The sequence below is a fragment of the Sinocyclocheilus rhinocerous genome, unplaced genomic scaffold (genome assembly GCF_001515625.1).
Source record: "Sinocyclocheilus rhinocerous isolate Xijiao unplaced genomic scaffold, SAMN03320098_v1.1 scaffold3235, whole genome shotgun sequence".
Taxonomy (NCBI): domain Eukaryota; kingdom Metazoa; phylum Chordata; class Actinopteri; order Cypriniformes; family Cyprinidae; genus Sinocyclocheilus; species Sinocyclocheilus rhinocerous.
The window spans coordinates 45468-61189 of NW_015623484.1; positions in this window are offsets into that span (position 1 = coordinate 45468).

A 15722-nucleotide genomic window follows, 5' to 3' on the forward strand; every position below is an offset into this window, starting at 1 on the left:
TTTGGAGGGGGCGACAGGTGGGAATGCTGAGGTGGAGGCGGAGGCCGAGCCCAAGGCATTCTTACCGCCCTTCTGCCCACTTTCTCTGCCTTCCGGGGATTCTGGGGGTTCTTAAGGTGCGCCTGGCCCGAATGCAGATAGAAGCGCAGGAGCGGGCTGAGACACGCCAAGCTGAAATGAAGTTACGCCTAGAGGTCCGTAAACTGGAAATTGAGGCTGAAAAAGAGGTAAAACTGCGACAGCTCGAGTTAGAGTCAAAGAAGTTTGTCTCTGACCGAGCTGTGCAGCCTAATCCTATTAGCCCTATTGTTGCTTCAGTAAATTCTGCAAATTCTGTGAGTGATGTTTCGGCCATTACATTTGATTTAAGTAAGCATATTGCTTTAGTGCCTCACTTTAGAGAATCTGAAGTGGATACGTATTTCGCAGCGTTTGAACGTGTGGCTGCTGCACTTCGTTGGCCAAAAGAGGTTTGGTGTCTTTTACTACAATGCAAACTAGTTGGGAAAGCACAGAAAGTTTGCTCTACGTTTACTTTAGAGGAAAGCCTGCAGTATGATGTGGTGAAAACCACTGTTCTACGTGCATATGAATTGGTTCCAGAAGACTACCGGCAGTGTTTTCGGAACCATAAAAAGGTAGCGCAGCAAACCTTTGTGGAATTCGCCTGTGAAAAGGGAATTCTTTTTCATAAATGGTTGTCTGCTAGTAATGTGCAAGACTTTAATTCGGTGAAAGAGCTACTGTTATTGGAAGATTTTAAAAATTGTTTGTCGGAACGAATAGTCACGTACCTGAACGAACAAAAGGTTACCTCTCTGTCACAAGCCGCAATTCTTGCAGATGAGTATGTGTTAACGCAAAAAAGTGTGTTTGTTTTAGCCCGATCGGAGAAAACGCTGAATTTGCCTTCAGCTCAAAACTCGAATGTTCATATTAATACTAATTCAGCACAGAATAAAGTGACCCGAGAATGTTTTTATTGTCACAAGACCGGACATCTCATTTCTGATTGTTTAATGCTTAAATGTAAGCATCAGCAAGGACAAGTAAAACCTGCTAATTTTGTGAAGACTGTGTCTGAGACTGTTATAGGTAAAGATGAGATTGATGCCGGTTTTAAACCATTTTTGATTAAGGGGTTAATCTCGATAAATCGTAAACCTGAAGAGCAGAAGGAGATCCTGAAGGATACGGGACAAATCCTGAGGGATACGGGAGCTATCCAGTCGTTTGCAATCTCTGATGTACTCCCGTTATCAGAACAGACGTCTTGTGGGTCAAGTGTATTAGTTCAAGATATTGAAATGGGCGTTGTAAAGGTAGCTTTGCATCAGATACATTTACACTGTGACCTAGTTTCGGGTTTTGTTAAGGTGGGGGTACGTTCTTCCTTTCCTGTGAAAGGTGTTGCATTTATTTGATTTGGTGGGAGGTAAGGTATTGCCTGTGCCCGAAGTTGTGGATAAACCGGACTGTTACATTCCTCCTGATGACATCTCTGATCATTTTCCCGATGTATTTGCTGCTAGCGTGGTTACTCGTGCTCAAAAACGCAGAATTGGAGACGACATTGTGTTATCTGACTCCTTTATGTCACCCGTTTTTATGGAGGAAACTCCTGAGTTATACTGAAATGGTGCTGAAGAGGTTAGACATGATAAACATTCTGTTGATGCTGTGGCTGAGGCTGAATTGTTACCTGAACCTATTTCTCATGAACGAATTAGACTCGCACAAAGAGAGGCTGTGTCGTTAACAAAATGTTTTTCTGCTGCTGATCATTCAATGTCAGATAAAAGTAATCCAGTTGAATACGTGATCGAGAACGGGCTTTTGCTTAGGAAATGGCATCCTAACACGGATGTTGAGGATGAGTGGGACATTGTTTGTCAGATTGTTTTGCCTACTCCCTACCGAAAACAAGTGTTGAGTTTGGCACATGATCACGAGTTATCAGGTCATTTAGGAGCGACGAAAACTTACAACCGCATTCTCAGACACTTCTTCTGGTCTGGCTTGAAGAAAGATGTTTCTCAGTATTGCCGCTCTTGTCATGAATGTCAGGTGATGGGTAAACCGAATCAAAAGATTCCACCCACGCCATTGGTTCCGATTTCTGTCATTTGCGAACCGTTCAAACATGTAATTTTGGATTGCGTGGGTCCCTTGCCTAAATCAAAGGCAGGTAATCATTTTTTGTTAACAATTATGTGTTCAGCGACACGTTTTCTTGGAAGCCATTCCATTGAGGAAAATTACTGCACCTGTCATTATTAAAGCTTTGCTCAAATTTTTCTCTACGTTTGGTTTGCCAAAAATCGTGCAGACATATGAATTTTCTTTCTAATGTTTTTAGACAAGTTTTGAAAACTTTGGGTATCACACATCGCACTTCGAGTGCATACCACCCTGAAAGTCAAGGTGTTATCGAGCGTTTCCACCAGACTTTGAAGTCGATGTTGAGAAAGTATTGTCTAATCTCAGGTAAAGAATGGGACGAGGGAGTGCCGTCGTCATACTTTAAGAGGTCCGTTGAAGGTATTGAAAGATGGGATGCTGAATGACACAAAGCCATCTGAACACAATGTGCTGGACTATGTCAGCCGGTTTCGAGAACGATTGCATAAAGAATGTTCATTTGCACGAAGATCATTGTCAGTTGCTAAAGAGAACATGAAGAGGCGGTATGATAAGAACGCTGTGGTGCATGAAATTCAACCGGGTGATGAGGTTTTAGTGCTGTTACCAGTACCTGGTTCATGCAATGTATCAAAGAAACTGAGTGAGACTGATTTTGTGATACACACACCTGACTGAAAACGAAAGTTTCGAACATGTCATATTAATATGCTGAAGTTATATTGTTCTCGGAAAACATAGGCGGAAATTTCGAAAGAAAAAGAAAGGTCTGTTGTTGTTTCTACCGAGGTTTCAGCTGCAGCTGTTACTGCTGTGCCTGACTCTACTGCCGTGAATAGTGAGGTGTTGCTGCCATCCCTGGGGGAGTGTGATACTGATGATGGTGTTACATTTCATAATGATTTATCAACATGTGGAAGACTTTCGAATTTGGAAATTTTGAAATGTTTGCCAGAAAATCGTGGTCATTTCTCTGAGTCACAGAAACAGGATGTTATGAGATTAATTCAAGAATTTCCCATACTATTTAGTGATGTGCCGACTCAAACGCATGTATTACAACACGATATCCAAGTGACTGGTGATTCTGCTTTTAAGCAACACGCTTACCAAGTGAATAGTATTAAACACTCCGTGATGAAGGGTGAGGTTGATTATTTGTTGATGAATAACCTAGCTGAACCTAGTTATAGTCCCTGGAGTTCTCCTTGTTTGCTCGTCCCAAAGCCTGACGGTACATATCGCTTTTGCACAGATTACCGAAAAGTAAATTCTGTGACTGTACCTGATAGCTATCCTCTTCCTAGGATGGAGGACTATATCGATAACCTAGGTTCTGCTAAGTTTGTGATGAAATTAGATTTGCTGAAAGGGTATTGGCAAGTGCCATTGACCGCTCGTCACTCCGGATAATTTCCTACAGTACAGGGTTATGGCGTTTGGGTTACGGAAACTTTTCTACTGTAGTATACCCTTTGACCAGCTTGTTAAGTCCAGCAAATGCTTTTTTTTTTGACTGATGCATGTCAACATGCTTTTGATAGCGTAAAGCTGTTGCTGACTAGTGTGCCTATTCTCGCTGCCCCTGATTTCACACGTTCATTTAAATTTGAAGTGGACGCTAGTGCTGTAGGTATGGGAGCTGTTCTCATTCAAGAAGATGTTGGTTTTGAGCACCCAGTTTGTTACTTTTCTCGAAAATTCAATCGACATCAACAAAATTATTCTACCATTGAGTAGGAACCTTTAGGTCTGATTTTGGCATTACAGTTTTTTGACGTTTATGTGGGTTTGTCCATTTTGCCTGTTAGTGTGTACACTGACCACAATACCCTGGTGTTTTTATCCAGAATGCACAATCACAATCAACGTCTTATGCGTTGGTCGTTGATTGTACAGAATTATAACTTAATCATAAAGTATAAAAAAGGCTCAGAAAATATTGTTGCTGACACTTTATCGAGAGCTTAAAAGTTGCTTTATGTTATGTCTTAAGGGAGTGGGTGTTACGTACGCTGTGCTACGTAAGTTCGTTTCTGCATATGTTATTGCATATGTGCATTTTTGTGTGTACCCTGTTTGTTTGTTTTTTCAGGTGTGAAATCTGATTGGATGATCTGCTTGTCAGTCTGCTGACGCAACACGCTGACGTATGGGATCGCGCCGCCAATCGCTGTTCATCACGTAGTTTAACAGCTGTTCTAACTTCAATGGCGGGGAGTCTGGGTTGGGAGAGGGCTCGCTCTGTGAGGACGGTTTTCTCTTGCGAGAGACCAGTCTGAGAGACTGATTGATGTTAACTAATGCTTTGTTGCTTTGCAGGGCTATCAGTTTTCTTTGTTTGTTCTTGTGATTTTGTGCGTTGTATATATGTGTCATATCAAATGTTGGTGACGCGGTTCCTGTGATTAGTCTGTGCGTTCGATACACGTGGGATATTAAATGCTGCTCCTGTGAAACTTCCCCTTTATCACGAGTGAACGCTATGTGTACTGGTTGGAGGGGTTGTGAGACAGGTAGCAGTCGGGCATGGAGAAAAGAAAAAAAAGCCCAAGATGAAGCCCGTGCATCACTTTCAGTTTCAGGTACGTTCATAATCCTGTGAAACCTTTTTGACTGTTGACGTTAATAACGCGTTTTAATGTCGGTAATAATTTCACCACCAACAACGCATCTAATATTCTCTTTAGTTTCCATGTTCCCTAACAAAAAATAGCCACGGTTTTACTACGAATAAAAAACAAAAATTATGGTTCTTGTAGCCATGGTAACCACAAATTAACAATGGTTTTGTTACTTCAAATAATAATTTACAAATACGTATTCAGATAATATATATATATTTTTTTGTGGTAATAAAAACAAACCTAAGCGAACAACAGGCGCTGAAGATGTTCTTTTGTTAATCTTTTGTTGGTAGTTAGTTTATTTTGGGTTAATATTTGGTTAGTTAGGGGTTTTTTTTGTTGAGTTTTTTTATTTAAGCATCTCTCTCTTGCTCCTTCCTCTACACCAGAGTGTTTGTAGATTTATTAGTTGAGTTGTAAATATTGTAAATTTTCATCACATAATCTTTAATTTTTGGTCACTTTTTCGCGACAGAAATGCTACAGCTTCTATAATTTCAAAAGTTAACCATGGTTTTATCGTAGTAAAACTGCTTAATTTTCTTTTGTGTGATATCTGAATGCTTTGGACTATAAAATCAATCAGACAACTGTATTAATATAATCATAGCCATAGGAGGTAACTGTCTTTTTTTGCTGTTGTTGTTAAAACTGCTTTATTACACTGACTGCTCTTAATAATTTTTTTTTAACTAACAATAACTGTTTATTTAAAAGTGCACTCAGTAATTCTTCAGTGACTAATATATTCTGCTTCATTTAATGCAGGGTCAATGCTGAAATTTGCTTCAAAAGAGGATGAAGCGTTACCGTCAAGCACTGGAGGGGGCACAACAATATAATTCTGCTTAGGGCACCCATTTGGTCAGCAGCGGCCCTGCGCATGATGACAAGTATTTTTGGGGACCAAAACTTCCTAAGTTTGTTATGTTACTTGGATGATTTGATCGTTTTTAGGCCCAATGAAACAACAGCATTGAACTGTCTTGAGATGGTATTCAGTCGATTGAGAACACACAATCTAAAACGTGCTCCCAAGAAATGTAACTTCCTCAGGAAATCTGTGCGATTTCTGGGACATGTGATTGATGAGTCTGGTGTATCCACAGATCCAAGTAAGGTTGAGAGTATATCCAAAATTGCCAGCTTGGATCTGATGGAGACTTATAGAGTTACACGGTCCCAGAAGCGCATAAGGTCCTTTCTTGTGATGGTCAACTATTATCAGCATTTCGTACCTAACTACTCAACCGTGGCAAAAACCCCTTTTTGATCCTTTGAAAGGTCAGACAAAGAAGACCAAAAGAGGTCGCACAAATAAACGGTACTGTGCATTAAAGAAATTGACTGTAGCTGACTCGACGCCTGAGGCACGGCTGGCATTTGAAAATCTTAAGACAGCCATGGTAGAAGCAGTTGTCTTGGCCCACCCTGACTTCAGCCGCCCTTTTGTCCTTTCAACCGATGCTTTCTCAGACGGCATTGGAGCTGTTCTATCTCAAGTTCAGGCAGGTGACACTAGAGCTAGACCTATAGCGTTTGCCAGTAAGTCGCTTTCTCCATTTCAGCGTAACTATCCGACACACCGCTTAGAGTTTTTAGCATTGAAATGGGCGGTTTGGCTGAAGGGTCATGTTTTTACAGTATGGACCAATAATAACCCGCTCACCCATATTCTGTCCAAACCTAAGCTTGATTGTTGTGAGCAGCGTTGGGTTGCCAAATGTGCTGCTTACAATTTTTACATCAAATATGTACCAGGCTCACAGAATGTAGTGGCTGACGCTTTGAGTAGGGTTCCATTTGTGAGATCTAATATCGGTTCTAGACTGTTGAGTGAATCATATGACAAGCTTTTGTCTTAAGTACAGGAATTTTCTGCTGGTTCAGTTCAGGATGCTTTTCGGTGGTTTTGTGGGACTGAAGGAAAGCTGAGTGATTCTGGCAATAGTCTTTTGCACAGTAATTTGATATGTTGCACGGACTTCTTTGAATAAGGAGGATGTAATGGCTGTGCTTGACTCACAAAGAGCATGGGGAGACGGTGCAAGACTTCGTGCTTTGTCTGTTCTGGATCATCTTCCCCATATGGTTTCTGAGCCAGAGATGCAATTGACATATTCCGAACGTGATCTGCGTGAGAAACAGCTCTCTGATAGTGTGCTGTTGAGAGTTATTCATTATTTGGAGAGACATCGCAGACCAAGCAGGCGTGAAAGAGCAAAGGAATCTGCTAGGGTGCATAGATACCTTAAGCATTGGGAGAAATTTGTTGTGTGAAATGGGATTCTCTACCTGATCTCTCATGATCAGTTGTCTAAGGGTAAGCAGGGTAAGTCCCTGGGTAAGTCCCTGAGTCGCTTCAGTTGGAGGTGTTATGCGGCATTCATGACCAAGCAGGCCATCAAGGGCAGTCCAGAAGTTTGGAACTTGCGAGATGTCGTTTTTTTTAGTCTTGAAAGAGACGTTAGAGTATGTATGGCACTGTCAAAGGTGTGTAGTCAGTAAAACCGCTGAGCCTGAGGGTCGAGCACCCTTTCAAGTGAAAGTGAAAGTGACGTGACATGTGGCCAAGTATGGTGACCCCATACTCGGAATTAGTGCTCTGCATTTATCCCATCCAAAGTGCACACACACAGCAGTGAACACACACACACCGTGAACATACACCCGGAGCAGTGGGCAGCCATTTTTTTTGCTGCGGCGCCCGGGGAGCAGTTGGGGGTTCGGTGCCTTGCTCAAGGGCACCTCAGTCGTGGTATTGAAGGTGGGAGAGAGCGCTGTACATTCACTCCCCCCACCTACAATCCCTGCCGGTACGAGACTCGAACCCCCAACCTTTGGGTTACGAGTCCGTCTCTCTAAGGACACTACTTTAGGCCACGACTTCCCCCAATATTGTGACCAGTTTTGGTCTGCTGAAGATCATAATAATAAGTTTGTTGATGTCTTAGTGATCACTGATCACTTTACCAGATTGGCACAAGCATTCCGATGTAAAGATCAATCTGCTAAACAGGTAGCACGTGTCTTGTGTGATAAATACTTTTGTGTGTTTGGATTTCCTGAACACATACACAGTGATCAGGGGGCAAGTTTCGAGGGCCAGCTGATTAGTGAGCTTCTTCGGGTGTCTGGGGTACAAAAATCGCACACAACTCCCAACCATCCTATGGGGAATGGGAGTGTGGAGCGGTTTAACAGGACCCTAGGGAGTATGATTCGTGCTCTCGCCCCTGATGCGAAGCATAATTGGTCAAGACAGCTGCAATCCTTGACTTTTATTGTACAACTGTACTGTTCATGAGACTATGGGCTATGCACCGTTTTATCTCATGTTCGGTAGGGTTCCTTGCCTTCCGGTAGACATAATTTTTGTCTCTTTTGGCTCTGTTCTGGAGGATCACACCGTGACATGCTACGACAAATATGTGGCTTCTCTTTTGAAAGATTTGGGGGAGGCCTTGTCAATAGCTCAGGCACATGCTGCAAAGGAACAGTACAGACATACAGTGCTCTATAACAGGAGGGTCAAGTGTCAGGTCACTGATATCGGTGATCATGTACTTCTAGCAAACAAGGCTAGAAGGAGCAAGTGAAAGCTAACTGACAAGTGGATGTCTGCTGTCTTTCTTGTGGTGGATAGGAATGTCGACACTCACATTTTTAAGATAAGAAATATGAGCACTGGTCAGGAAAAGGTGGTGCATCACAACCTCTTGCTACCAGTGAACTTTTTGCCACTGGACAAAGCAGAGTATGCAGCATCCGACAGAGTAGTTTCTTTGTCTGTGACTGATTCATGTGACAAAGCCAATGAGTCTGACAAATATAGTTCTTGACTGTTCAAACTCTGAGTTGTGTGTCAGAGATGGTGGGTTAGCACAGTCATATGAGACTTCATTGTCTACCAAACCTGATGATGGGTTGTCTCTTAATGTTAATGTTTCATGTACTACAGCAGACAGTTGTGACCGAACATCTGACTGGGTTTCAGGTTTGCCTGATAGATGTTCGCAGTTGGAATCAGCTATGTCTTCAAGCAGTGTGTCAATGAATCCGCAAAATGAACAGTCTGATCATTTGAGTGTTGCTGGGACTTCTAACGTAGAAGCTGTGAGTCTTGCTCATGCTGTGATTTCAAATCCTTCAGCTGATATTTCCAAAGTTGATGACAATGATGGTGTATCAGTTTCCGATTCTGGGACCTTTGCTGTGCGCAGGTCTCGTTTTGGACGTTTCATCAAACCTGTGAATAGACTGTTGTACACTATGTCTGTACAACATGTTGTGTCAATGCAGAATCACAGAATTCAGACTGTTTGAATGTTTCTTTGTTTTATTTGTTTGAATGTTTTGTTGTTCAACATATTGTAAACAAATGATACTCAAGATTTAATGTCTTTTAGTAATTGTATTTTCTTTTTATGACATACCTTGATCTGTTTTTGTTACATTTGCTTACTATATGCCTTGACATTGAGTTTAGTGAGCTGTATATGGGCATCTTTCTGCCAGATGTTGGTCTGAGAGATTGGCACTCCTCTCTTTCCACTTCATCTTTTCAGATAACTTTGTGTTTGGCTTACCAGTAGGTCTCTCTATGTGCGAACGGTGTATGCAAATGTATTGAAGGATGTTTTATTTCTGTACTACTGCTGCCTTAATTCAGAAGAATTCAGTGGGGGTTAGTGTAACAGAGTTAGAATTGTTGTTGTGAAACCTCCTGAATTCAGCGGCAGCTATTAATTCCATGTAGAGGTCTGCACAGGCTTTAAACTGAAGCCCGAACCTGGCCCGTACCTGAGATCGTCTGACCCGGCCCGAGCGGCACAGTTAAATTTAGAGCCCGAACCCGAAGCCCCCCACCCCCCAGCGAATAGCCAATTTTAAAAAATGCTGTATTTCACAATTGCATGTAATGGTCAGTAAACAAATACATGTAAAGAAACTGGCTCGGCCAGTTCACAAGGCAAAAGAAAAAACACCAGTTATGACAGTTTATGAACATCAGGTGCAGCAGTCACATAAATTCTGCAGAGTTTTTGAATGGTTGTATAGGCCTACGACAAGACGATAATTCTTCCATCGTGCAAATTATGGTCATTTTCGTCAATTAAGGCTCATTAGCTTTCGGCCTGCTTTAAATCAGACACAGAGATGCAGTGCGGTAAGATCGCATTTATTTGAATTAATTAATTATATAGTTTATTTGAATTAGCGAGAGAGAGAGAGAGAAAAAGAGAGGGCTGAAAGTTGCATGAGTGAACCTGCGTCTGCACATCTCTCTCTACAAGCAATGAGGCTTAGTTACTTCAAAAACAGCGATTTTACCCCCTCATTGCAGAGAAATATAACATTGCGAGTCAGTAGCCTGTCGAAGCTATTTTACTAATAAAAGTTTCCGTGCTGTGTTGTCGTTGTCGTGTGCAATAATGTGTGTGTGCGTCTATGAAAGCAGCATAGCCTACTGCATATAGTTTTAGTTTAGCTATAAACCCGAGCCCGTCCCGAACCCGAAGCTATTCATTAAACATTAACGCGAACCCGACCCGAAACCCGAAAGTATTTCGGGACCCGTCGGGCTCGGGTTGGGTAGCAGACCTCTAATACCATGTTGTATGGTGCCCTCATGTGGTTTGTTTGGGAGCTGCAGACAAAAATGTTCAGTTTGACGGAAGATGACGCAACACAGCAGTTGCAGTGAGAAATGCATGCTGTGAATGCCTTATGTCTGCAGTGTAACACCACTAAATGGATGTGTTATTTCACCTTTCAGTAAAAATGTCAAAGAAAACGCTGTGTCCGGGCCTATATTGGGGGATGGGGCCCGTTGACTCGTTTTCGTTGGAGTGTAGTAATGAGATCGTATGAACAGGTTTGCCAAATCACAACGCAGAAAACAGAAGAAGGAGGACCAGATCTGTTACACTCGCAAGTTTCACAGTAGTTTTATTTTGAAGGGAATCTTGTTAACCAATGCCAGTATGTGAACTTGAAGAAATCTTAATGTGCCGTCTGACCTGCTGCACAGTGGTGTAGTGGAGGGTATTTGCAGGTATACGGCGTATACCCACTTCTTTATCAGTCGGCTTTGCGTATACCCACTTCTAAATCCCCTCTGATGTGCATCATTCGTTAGTGTCCTGCAGTAGCCAAAATCATGACAGTCCACCAAGGCTTAGCCTTCCCCTGGCCACGGGGACTTGGGGCAAAAATGCCACTAAATTGGAAAAAAATGCCCCTGCACAAACGAATTAAATCTGCTCATGTTGCACCGTATTTCATTTTAGGCGTTTATACAGAGTTGCGCATTTTAACCAATCACACACATATCTGTTGAGCTTAGGAATGCAATGGCCAATCAGAAGCGTTCAGATGAGTCATAGCTGAAACTCAGCAGTTTTGTGAGTGCGTGCGCGTTCGTTGACTGAATTCCGGACTCTTGCGAATTCTCTCATAAACAACAAAGCGCAGATGTACGTACAATGAAAGTAAGAGATTAATTTAACAGTGTATCAGTGGCGTAGCCAGAATTTTATTTTTGGGCGGGCCTGGGCAAAAGGGAGCGGGCACTAGGCTAACTAACGGACGGAGTCCAGTGGCGTAACGCAAATCTGCAGCCCCTTTGCGCAAGAGTTCACTAAAGTGAAAGTAAAAACTGACTGCGCTTTCGGCATCTGACGCTGCATTAACGGCGCATATTCTCTCAGAGATGACGAGAGACGAATCTCCTTCATATGCTGATAACGGTATATAGCTAAATGTTTTAATTTACTCCCTAAATATTTCTCTTGTGGCCCGAACATAGGCTAGATAAATAAAGAGAGAGGAAACGTATTTCATGTTAAACAGGTTGTTTTTTTCTTTTTTAAAAAGACGGTGCTTGAAATAAAGCTTTTTTTATTGTAATTGCAGTGTTAATAATTTTATTTATAGGCCTATAATTCATTGTATAACAAACCTAATGTAACACCCCTGTGGACTGTTTGTTGTGGTTTCTTCCCCTTTTGTTGGTTTAGCCCGTTCAATCATTAGTTAATTTGCCTCCACACACCTTGACCGTGACACCTGTTTAGAAATACCTTTTTAAAAGCATTTTCAGTGAGGAGTAAGCTAGCCTAATCTTTTTTTTTTCCTCGCAGTCCGTCAGCTATGATGCGCTATGAAATTATTGCAGGACAAATTAATTGTAATATTAACTTAATAATAAAAGTAACTTAATAATATTAATAGGCCTAATAATCAGAACAATGTAACAGGCCTACATTAATTGAAAATGCCAAATTATAAATAACTAAAGTGTATAAAAATAATTTTATTCAGAAATGCCATGTTTGTGATTTTTTAAATTTTTTTTAATTGTCAATTCGTTATTTAAATTAATAGGCCTACAATTAGGAAACAGGTGCAGTTAATCGCCGGCATCAGTCACAAAACTTATATAGGCCTAGCCTATATAAAAAATAGGCTAATCTTTGTGAGGACGACTGGCAACAGCTGGTTTTAAATTCTTTAGACACCGCACACCAAGCGACTTGAACACCGACTGAAAACACTGAGCTTAAATGACATTCATAATCGGCCTGACAAGTGTTTCCAGGTGCTGTGCCCAATTCTGACCCCTGCCAGATTATTACCCCCCTAGTAGGGTTAGGTGTGGGGGAGGGGTTAGGATTAGGCAATCAGGCAGTGATTTCAATGAGGGGGGGGTTATAATTTGCCAGGGGGTCGAAAATGGGCGCAACACTGGCTTCACAGAATGAACTGGTTTGCGCGTGAAAATTAAAGTCTTACCATTACCATTACTGACGGGCACTCTCCCTCATCAGTGCGAGTTTTTAAAAGTATTTTTTACAGAATTATGCATTGCTGCTGTTTTTCTAAAATTTTCTAACACACAACTGCAAATTACAGTCCAACTGAATGGGTGAACACGCACGATTGCATGCGCAACATGCCCGAAACATACTTGATAACAATTGGCTAACACTGCTGTCAGTCAAACTCATCAAGAATTATGCAAAAACACATTTTATTTATTTTAGTTTTTTGAGATGTTATAATAGTTCTCTAATTGTGTTAAAATAGATGAAACAATAATTATTTAACAAATATTATATTTGTATAATAAACTGGGGGGGGGGGGCTGTCTTCAGAGTGGCCGGGCCTGTGCCCGTCAGGCCCGTTCGCTGCCTATGCCCCTGCAGTGTATACAGCTTCAGTGATTATAACGATAGTTTTGTTTTTTGAGAGTGCTTAAACTCGCGATAGATCAATGTTAGTGATAATGTCACTTTCTATATATAATTTATGCGCTGTTTGAATAACAGTGGAAAGGAAACGTTATATAATTATTAATTTCTAACGTTTTTATTAAATTGTAATCACGTTAAATACAAATTCAGTCCCATTAAACATTTTTTTTTTAGCCTACATGACACCCATGTCTGATTCTTGCCTAAAAAGATGGGTTTATGATGTTTAATACATTTGGCTGCTTTTAGCCTTACCCTGGAGTTGGTTCACCCTCTACCTAAATCAAAACAGCTACAGAGAAAACCTGACCGGTTTCAATAGAGATTGCTTAGTGTCACGTCCAGAATTATTATTTTCAGCGTGTATTTGGCTTAAAAGCACGAGTGTTTTATAATGGACAATGCTGGAGCCTGAAGGTGTTTTTTAGATTCTGAATGGATCCGTATAGTAGCCTGTACAGTCAGGTGAAGGCAGTAGGTTTAGTGATCTTTTGGCGTCTCCTTGTGGTCCTGTTTGATATCGCAGTTTGACTAGTGCTTAATTGTATTAAAAATGCTCTAAACAATTTTTTTTTTGCACTATATAGTATAGCCTATACATAAATTGTAAAGGGGAGTAGGCGGGGGTTACTATTTGCCCGTCGCTGTATACCATGGGAGAAACAGTCAGTCAAACATAGGAGTAGAGCTGCACAATTCTGGATAAATTGATCACAATTTTTTATTTATTTTTTTGGTATCAAATAGAGATCATGATTCTCCTACAGATAAAATGGACTAACCTTACCCAGTATGTTGGGTTATTTATTTATCCCAGCATAATAATTGATTATATTAATTTATTTTTACAATACCTCATACATGAAGTACTTATAGATTAACTTAAACCTCTAACCCTTTGTAAAATACACTACACAACCACTGTGTTTACATTATATTTTCCTTCCTATATATGGCCACAGCCATACCACCCTGCAGCCAAAGACTGGTTGCCCACTGAAGCAAAGCAGGGTTGAGCCTGGTCAGTATCTGGATGGGAGACCTCCTGGGAAAACTAGGTTGCTGTTGGAAGAGGTGTTAGTGAGGCCAGCAGGGGGTGCTCACCCTGTGGTCTGTGTGGGTCCTAATGCCCCAGTATAGTGACGGGGACACTATACTGTCAAAAAGCAGGTCAAAAAGGTCCTGACTCTCTGTGGTCATTAACAATCCCATGGCACTTCTCGTAAAGAGTAGGGGTGTAATCCTGGCCAAATTGCTTGTCAGTCACTTGTCTATCATGGCCTCCTAATAATCCCCATCCACTTGATTGGATCTATGACTCTGTCTCCTATCCACCTGTAACTGGTGTGTGGTGAGCGCACTGGCGCCGTTGTCCTGTGGCTGCCGTCGCATCATCCAGGTGGATGCTGCACACTGGTGGTGGTTGAGGAGAGACCCACATGATTGTAAAGTGGCTTTGGGTGTACAACAATACACAATAAAGCGCTATATAAATGCATCATTCATTCATTCATTCATTCATTCCTGTGACTTACTCCATAGCCTGCCCATAAACAAACAGTGCACAAACATATTTTAACATTAAAGTAATTGTAAAGTAATTTAGTATCCTTACGAATGCTTGAGGAAGGGGAGAGGTCCAAGAGAAAAGGGGGAGAGGAGTTCCCCGCTGGTTCAAGTGTGGTGGTTTGAGCAAGCCGAGGTGTGTATGCCGTGACTGTGGCCAACAACAACCCTTTTGGATCAAAATTGGCACAACATTGTCTCGAGATCACTACAGTATCTTTTTCGAAGTTGCCAACTTTCATAGATTTTTTTTTATACATTAATACATTTCTTATAAATTCAGTTGAGTGCATTCACAGTCCACACATTTGAGTGGTGCTGTAGATGATGTGATGTGTGTTGACTGAGATGACCTAAATGAATGTGGTCTGATTTCAGTCTCAAGCTGAGCACACAGAGCGTCAGATTAAACAGCAGTTTGAGAAGCTTCATCAGTTTTTCAGAGATGAAGAAGAAGCTACAATGACTGCACTGAGGGAGGAAGAGGAGCAGAAGAAGAAGATGATGGAGAAGCTGGAGGAGATCAACAGTGTAAGGAATTTAACTCATTCATTCTTGATAAGGGAATTAATCATTAATTTTATTTCTAGCTCAGGTTTTGAAAGGACTCGGATCTGAAAATTCGAGGTCCACCTGATTAAAACTGATTTCAAATTTGATAGTTTACACTCTATCAGCTACTCGGCCAGCGAGACGTTAATGTCAGTGTATATTACCAATTTGACTATATGCATTCTCCCTGGCCACGGCCTAATACGTTCTTTAATAAGTAAGCTACGAGCTAGGTAACGTGATCTTTGGCAAGGGTTTCACTTTAAAATTATACGACACCAGACAATGATTCTTTATAAATGAAACACGAATTTTATTGGCTATTCTAGATTACATTAAAACTAAGCTAAAATACACACACACACACACATATACAGTTCAGAAGTGAGTTAACGGAGTTGCATGAAGTTTCAAAGTTCTAACTCGTTTTCACGAGTGGTTTTAAATTCAGCCTGAGAGAATTCACAAAGCAAATATTTTCTTATCTTTACTGCTTAACTCAATTCACCAGCGTCAGTTCAGCAGATAGAAGATTTTGTTTGTACTTGCGTTTGCTGAAAGCTGAGTTGTTCCTCGT